The following is a 6,644-nucleotide window of genomic DNA, read 5'->3' as shown; positions in this document are numbered from 1 at the left end:
CCCGTCCCCTCTCTGTGTAGACTACAGCACATGCCTTTTAAACATCCAGCAGAATGAAAGCTCTTTACGGACTATCCTGCTCACAGTTAGAGCCATAGCAGCTGATCAATAGCTGGTACACAGCGAGTGCTCATTGTTTGTTGAATGAATGAATGAGTGGCCCCTCCCTTCATTCTTCCTTCCCCCAAACCTCCAGCAGACAGGAGAAATGATTGAGCACTAAGAGAAGGATGAGGAGCTGGACCTGGTTCTCTGTGACAAAGCTGGGCAGGCTGGTTTACAAGAATGCCTGTGCAGCCATCTTTCATGGTGAAGCCCCATTGGACGTCAGTGTCCTGATCCTTTATTTTCCTTTATGCAAGAGATAAAGAGTATCTCATTAGGTGTTTAAATCATATTAACAGCCATTGGTACCAGACTTCTGTTCAGCTTGCATTATGTTTCTTTTAGGGTGACTCTGAGGAGCTAATTGCTTTTCGTTTAGCAGTACAAGGGGCATATATAGTCAGGGAAGAAAGGGCTCTGTCTGACCAGCCTGGTGAATGTTGCATTTTCACTTGGCATCTAAGTCTGAAGGGGGAGAATAGCAGCTTGCACTCAGCTGGCTCCAAGGGGAGGCACGGGCTGGGGAGGGTGGGGAGTGGCCTGTGACCTCCTAAGAGCAGAATGTTGTTTCATCAGCAAAGTTCCGGGAGTGCTGATGTACAGAGGTCGTTCAGAGGTCAGCAGAGCAGGGATTTGTGGACAGCAGGAGAGGCGGAGGAGCAACATAAGCAGGAGGGCACCTGGCCCCATGCAGGGTGCAAATTGTATTCCTCTGGAAGCACTGGCGGGTGAGTTAACAGCTCTGCCATTGAGTCTACATCTGACAAAGCCACAGAGAACGGACTCCCTGCCTCCACTTTCCCAGCATGGTCAAACCAGTGTGAAGTATGGCCTTCCCCTTCTTTCCACATTTATACTCCTGTCCTGCTCTTATGAAGACACTTTATTAAAAATTATTTATAGATATTTCAAAAAACAAAGTAGCTACCAAAGGTAAAAGACAGTGCAGCTTTTAGGCTGCGACTTGAAAATTAAAGCTTTAACAGAAGCAAAAATGCTGGTAGAACCCTGTGATTCGTCATCATATTGTCTCCGAGCTTCCTAGCAGCCTTGGCAAAAAAAGTAAATATAACAGGTTATGTGTTTATGTTTAAGTATAAAGAAAACCTCAAGTTCTTTATATGTTTTTTTGAGCTGTTCTGAGAGGTATTCCATGTATATATAAAATAGGTGATATCTTACACAACAGTTTTCTAGCACAAGTCAAAATGTTTTTGATATTGTTCTTTCTTGCTTTGGCTGTTAGCAAAGTTTAAAGGAAAACATGAAAATCTAATTAAGTAAAGGGACTTTGCCAAGACTGAACCAGTATTGTCAAGGGTATTTCAGGCCTTTAAAAATTTGTTTGATAGCAGTTGTTTGGTGGGGGCTAAGGGAATCCTCTCTTCTAACCAGTAGCTAATATTTGAGATACAACAGACTGAGAACAGAATCTTTTTTCCTAGCTGCTCCACGAGAAATCTTTATTCTGGTTAACAGCAAAACTCAGAGATACAAAGGGGCAGGCAACTCCTACAAGAAGCAAAGCTGTCTCATCTCCTGCTGCCACCTTCCAAGCTGGCTCTTCTGTGTCTGGTTTCATTTCCTGTGCATCAGGAATTCACAATCTTATTTTAAACCCAGCACTGTTCCGAGACAATAGATCCCATTTTATTAACTTTGTGTATAGCAAACCACCCCAGAAGTTCATGGCTTGAAACAGCAACCATTCACTGCCTCACGATTCTGTAATAAGCCCAGCTTGTCTCTGCTCTATGATGTCAGCTAGGATCACTGATGTGACTGTGATCTACTGGTGGTTGAAGGATCCAAGATGGCCATACACGTGACTTCCTGGAAAGTCCAGTGGTAAGACTTCACCTTCCAATGCAGGAGGTGCAAGTTTGATCTTAGTCAGGGAGATGAGATCCCACATGCCTCAGGGCCAATATATATATATATATATAAAACAGAAGCAATATTGTAGCAAATTCAATAAAGACTTTTTAAAAAATGGTTCACATTAAAAAAAATAAATAAAATATCCCTGGATGGGCTTCCATAGCAGTCCTGTGGTTAAGACTTGGTGCTTCCACTGCAGGAGGCACAGGTTTGATCTCTGGTCAGAAAACTAAGATCCCACATGCTGTACAACATGGCAAAAAAAAAAAAAAAAGATGGCCTCACTCACACCTGTAGGGCCTCGGTGAGATGACCTAAATGACCAGGACTCCCTGGGCTGCTCCACTCGAGGAGGCCAGCTTCCTTACTTAGGCCAGCAAGTGAGCAAAAGCAGAAAAAGCTGCAAGGCCTCCGAAGGCCTAGGCCTGGAATTTTCACAGGGACCCTCTGGCTGCATTCTGTTGTTCCAGGGTTAGCTGAGATTCAGTGTGCAAAGCGGCCTCCCAGGATGAGAATTCAGAGAGGCGGGATTCATGGCACATCAGTTTAGTTCAGTTCAGTCGCTCAGTTGTGTCTGACTCTTTATGACCCCATGAACCACAGCATGCCAGGCCTCCCTGTCCATCACCAACTCCTGGAGTTCACCCAAACCCTTGTTCATCGAGTCGGTGATGCCATCCAACCATCTTGTCCTCTGTTGTCCCCTTCTCCTCCTGCCCTCAATCTTTACCAGCATCAGGGTCTTTTCGAATGAGTCAGCTCTTCGCATCAGGTAGCCAAAATACTAGAGTTTCAGCTTCAATGTCAGTCCTTCCAATGAACACCCAGGACTGATCTCCTTTAGGATGGACTGGTTGGATCTCCTTGCAGTCCAAGGGACTCTCAAGAGTCTTCTCCAACACCACAGTTCCAAAGCATCAATTCTTTGGTGCTCAGCTTTCCTTATAGTCCAACTCTCACATCCATAAATGACCACTGGAAAAACCATAGCCTTGACTAGACGGACCTTTGTTGGCAAAGTAATGTGTCTGCTTTTTAATATGCTGTCTAGGTTGGTCATAACCTTCCTTCCAAGGAGTAAGCGTCTTTTAATTTCATGGCTGCAATCACCATCTGCAGTGATTTTGGAGCCCAGAAAAATAAAGCCAGCCACTGTTTCCACTGTTTCCCCATCTATTTGCCATGAAGCGATGGGACTGGATGCCATGATCTTCGTTTTCTGAATGTTGAGCTTTATGCCACCTTTTTCACTCACCTCTTTCACCTTCATGGCACATCACTTGGTGGCAATGACCCACAGCCCTGTCCCAGCAACAGCTCAGTAACAGTGGTCCCTGCAGGCAGTGTCCTCACCTGAGAGTGGGGAGGGAGACCAGGGATCTATCCTCCCTGGGGGCAGGGAGAGGGGTCTTTTGGTGCTAGCTCAGTCTCTTTCCAAGTTGTGTGCACTCACCACTTAATGACCACCAACAAAAGTCCAAACATCAGGCTTTATGATGTTTACATAGATCTATGTAAGATCTATGAAGATCCTTTTTGGATCCATGATGAGTGGACCTTTGAAATGATGAAACAGTATGTATTTTAAGAGGCCTCCTGGCAACCATGCTTGAAGACCTTGTAAGCATGTAAGGGGTACACTGATCTCTGCCACTGTACCAATGACTTCCTGCCATTACTGAGCCAGCCGCGTCCCCAGGCCTCCCTGGTCAGTGGGAGAGCGCAAGGTCATTTTCTTATTGGCTAGAGTGAGCTGCACAGCATGTTGGTGTGACCCAAGGGTCAGCTGAATTTTCTATGGGCTGAATGAGAATGCCTGACAGCCCCCACTGAGCCTAGCCCCAGACAAGGGTCACACTGTTTGAAAGGATGAGTTGAACATCAACAAAAGCCACATGCTCATCACTTTTGCAGAAGCTGGAAAGCTGGTTGAGCTAGATAACAAAGCATTGGATAACAGAATCAAGGGAAAAAACAGTTTGACTTCAGAGAAGTGCTGTAAATCTTTGAAAAGATTGAAATAAAGGGGTGTAAATGAAAGATCCTTGTTTTGACTCGGAGCACTGGAGTACACACACACACACACACACAAGCATACACGTGTGCATCTACTCACACCTGCATCCATCCACTCACACCTGCATCCATGAAGAGATGGGATGGAGGAGGCCTGACTCAGCAGCATCACATGAAGAGAATCTAAGTATATGTTTCTAGTAAGGTCAATTTGTATCAAAAGTAGGCAGAGTTAATGTGACCTTAAGCTATTATGATATTAATGGGTACATCAATTCTAGATTCAGGGAAGTGATTGGTTCCTTATAGTCTATACAGCTCAGTTTGCTCCAGGGAAAAAATAGGCCAATTTCTAGCTTTGTAATTTAAAAGTGTTAGAGAAAAACTTACATTTTTAGGAGAAGTTCACTGTGATAAAAGAACTGGAACTTACAAGAGATGAGGAAATACAAGGAGGAATTAAAGACATTTGACCTAGAGAAATTCGCAGCAAGGACTTAAGGATGGTCTTTGGCTGTAAAAGGTTGCCACGTGGAAGAGGGACTTGATCTGCCCTCAGTGGTCCCCAAATGAGTGGAAGGTTGAGGAACTGTGGCATTTAAAGAGTAAAAGGAAAAAACATCTAATACCTGGAATAGATGGTACAGGGTTTTCTGTCATTGCACGGGCTGGATAATCACTCATCTGGATCCACAGAGGGGATTCAAACCTTCGATGGGTAGTTGGTTCAAAATGAAATTCCAGGTACTAACTCTGAGGTCTTGAGATTCCCAGGAACTTGACCAAGATCACAGAGCAAGGGAGTAGTTGTCTAGCACAAAAGCCTGCCTCCCTCTCGGCTTCTTTGCCTCAGACTCAGTTTTCTCATCTCCTTAATGGTAACTCAGGCAGTGGTACAAAAAGCAGCCTAGGGGCCACATCTTACACAGCCTTTTGTTTGGCCAGCATCATGTGGTAAACGACTTGAAACCAATACCTGCTACCAGTTCCAGCAGTAGCCACCGTGCTCTGTTGCCTTTCCTGGGCATGCGGCCACAGCACACATCTGTATCTCCTATTTGGCTCCCGTGGCCTCGCTGCTTGCAGACTTCGGAGCTGGGGTCAGGCCAGAACAGGAAGAAGTGGCCCTGGACCAGAGCATGTGAAGAGGGCTTTGTCAGCCAGAGATGGACCCCTTGATTTGCAGGGACAGTCAGCTCCCCCAGCTTTTATAACTCCCACTATGATGGAAACTGTGAACAGGAAAGAAAGTGCTATGCACTTTTCACAGATGTCACTCCCATTTAATCCTCATAACAACCATATCTGTACCCTGGGGCTGCAGAGTACAAAGCACCCCAGACTGAGTGACAACATAAATGTATTGTCTCACTGTTCTGGAGGCTAGAAGTCCAAAATCAAGGTGCTCCCTCTGAAGATGGGAGGGATCTGTTCCAGGCCTCCTCCCCAGTTTCTGGTACCCTCAAATGTTCCTTGGCTGCTAGACAGCCATCTCTGCATCTCTCCACCCTGTCTTCCTTCTGTGTAGTCTGTCTCTGTGTCTAAATTCCCCCCCCCCCCTTTATTAATATAAGAACACTAATCCTATTGGATTAGGACCTAATGACCTATCTTAACTTGATTAAATCTGTAAAGATTCTATTTCCAAATAAGGTTGTGTTCTGAAGTCTGGGGTCAGACCAAAGCCTTTGGGGAGAAACAATTCAATCCATAATAGTCTGCCATCAAATCCTCAGCCCCTCATTCATGTCCTTCCTATGTGCCGAGTACAGTCACTCTATCTGAACATCCCCATGGAAATCTAGCAGTGATTTAATAACACGTCATAAGGCTAATTCCATAGCAAATAGGATTAAAATGCTATGTTGCTGGCTCCAAGTGCTGTCCTCTTTCTAGTACCCTAGGCTCCTGCCAGGAGGTGTGCCAACTGCCTCCTGCCCTTTCCTCACTCCTAATGGGCTGCCTGTCTGGCAAGACCCAAGATTGGACACCAAGGGACACACAGGGCTCAGCCCACCTGGGTCTGTCCCAGAGCCTGGGCATGGGCAGGCTGGGAAGATGGGAGGCGGGGCAGTTGGAAATCAAGTCCTAGGGAAGTACTGTGGTTGGAAGTGGGTGAATGCGGCCCACTTAGGCCACTGTCTGGGAGGAGGGAGGTGTCATACTGTGTTGCCTGAGCAGCTATGGAAAACACGATGAACGTGCTGCCCTGTTCTGCTGCTGTGGGGTCATATGTGGTTATGAAGATGCAGGGGAATTGGATGTTCAGCCAGGCCCAGGGACACCCAGCAACAAATTGATGCCAGCCACTTACACAGCTCTTGGTCATCCACTTCCTGGAAAGATGGAGTTCTAGGCAAGGAGTGGGTCTCAAGCTATAATCTTTGTATATGGAGCTTTCTCTGGGGATTGGGGAGGACTGATGGAGAACACTGGGGAAGAAGGAAGACCCTGAACAGATGAGAAAGAATGGGGCTTCTGAGGTCATTAGACCTGGCTTGAACTGAACGCCAACTCATAACTTCAGGGTGTTGGACAAACTGATCAAACTTCAGAGCTGGATTTTCCCAAGGGCCTGTTGTGAAGATTAAATGCACCGTGTGTGAAGCAGGTGACCCACTTCGTGTTGCTGGGCATAATAA

The 6,644-nt window shown here is 46.0% G+C and overlaps 1 protein-coding gene across 1 annotated transcript in view; it reads left to right on the top strand.

Annotated features, from left to right (window-relative positions):
- The window catches only part of GALNT18 (polypeptide N-acetylgalactosaminyltransferase 18), a 357,593-nt gene that overhangs the window by 236,604 nt on the left and 114,345 nt on the right, over positions 1-6,644 (top strand). The window lies entirely within an intron of this gene.

Source organism: Bison bison, unplaced genomic scaffold (genome assembly GCF_000754665.1).
Source record: "Bison bison bison isolate TAMUID 2011002044 unplaced genomic scaffold, Bison_UMD1.0 scf7180017864503, whole genome shotgun sequence".
Classification (NCBI taxonomy): Eukaryota; Metazoa; Chordata; class Mammalia; order Artiodactyla; family Bovidae; genus Bison; species Bison bison.
The sequence above is the reverse complement of the archived record's forward strand: the minus strand, read 5'-3'. Positions and strand labels throughout refer to the sequence as shown.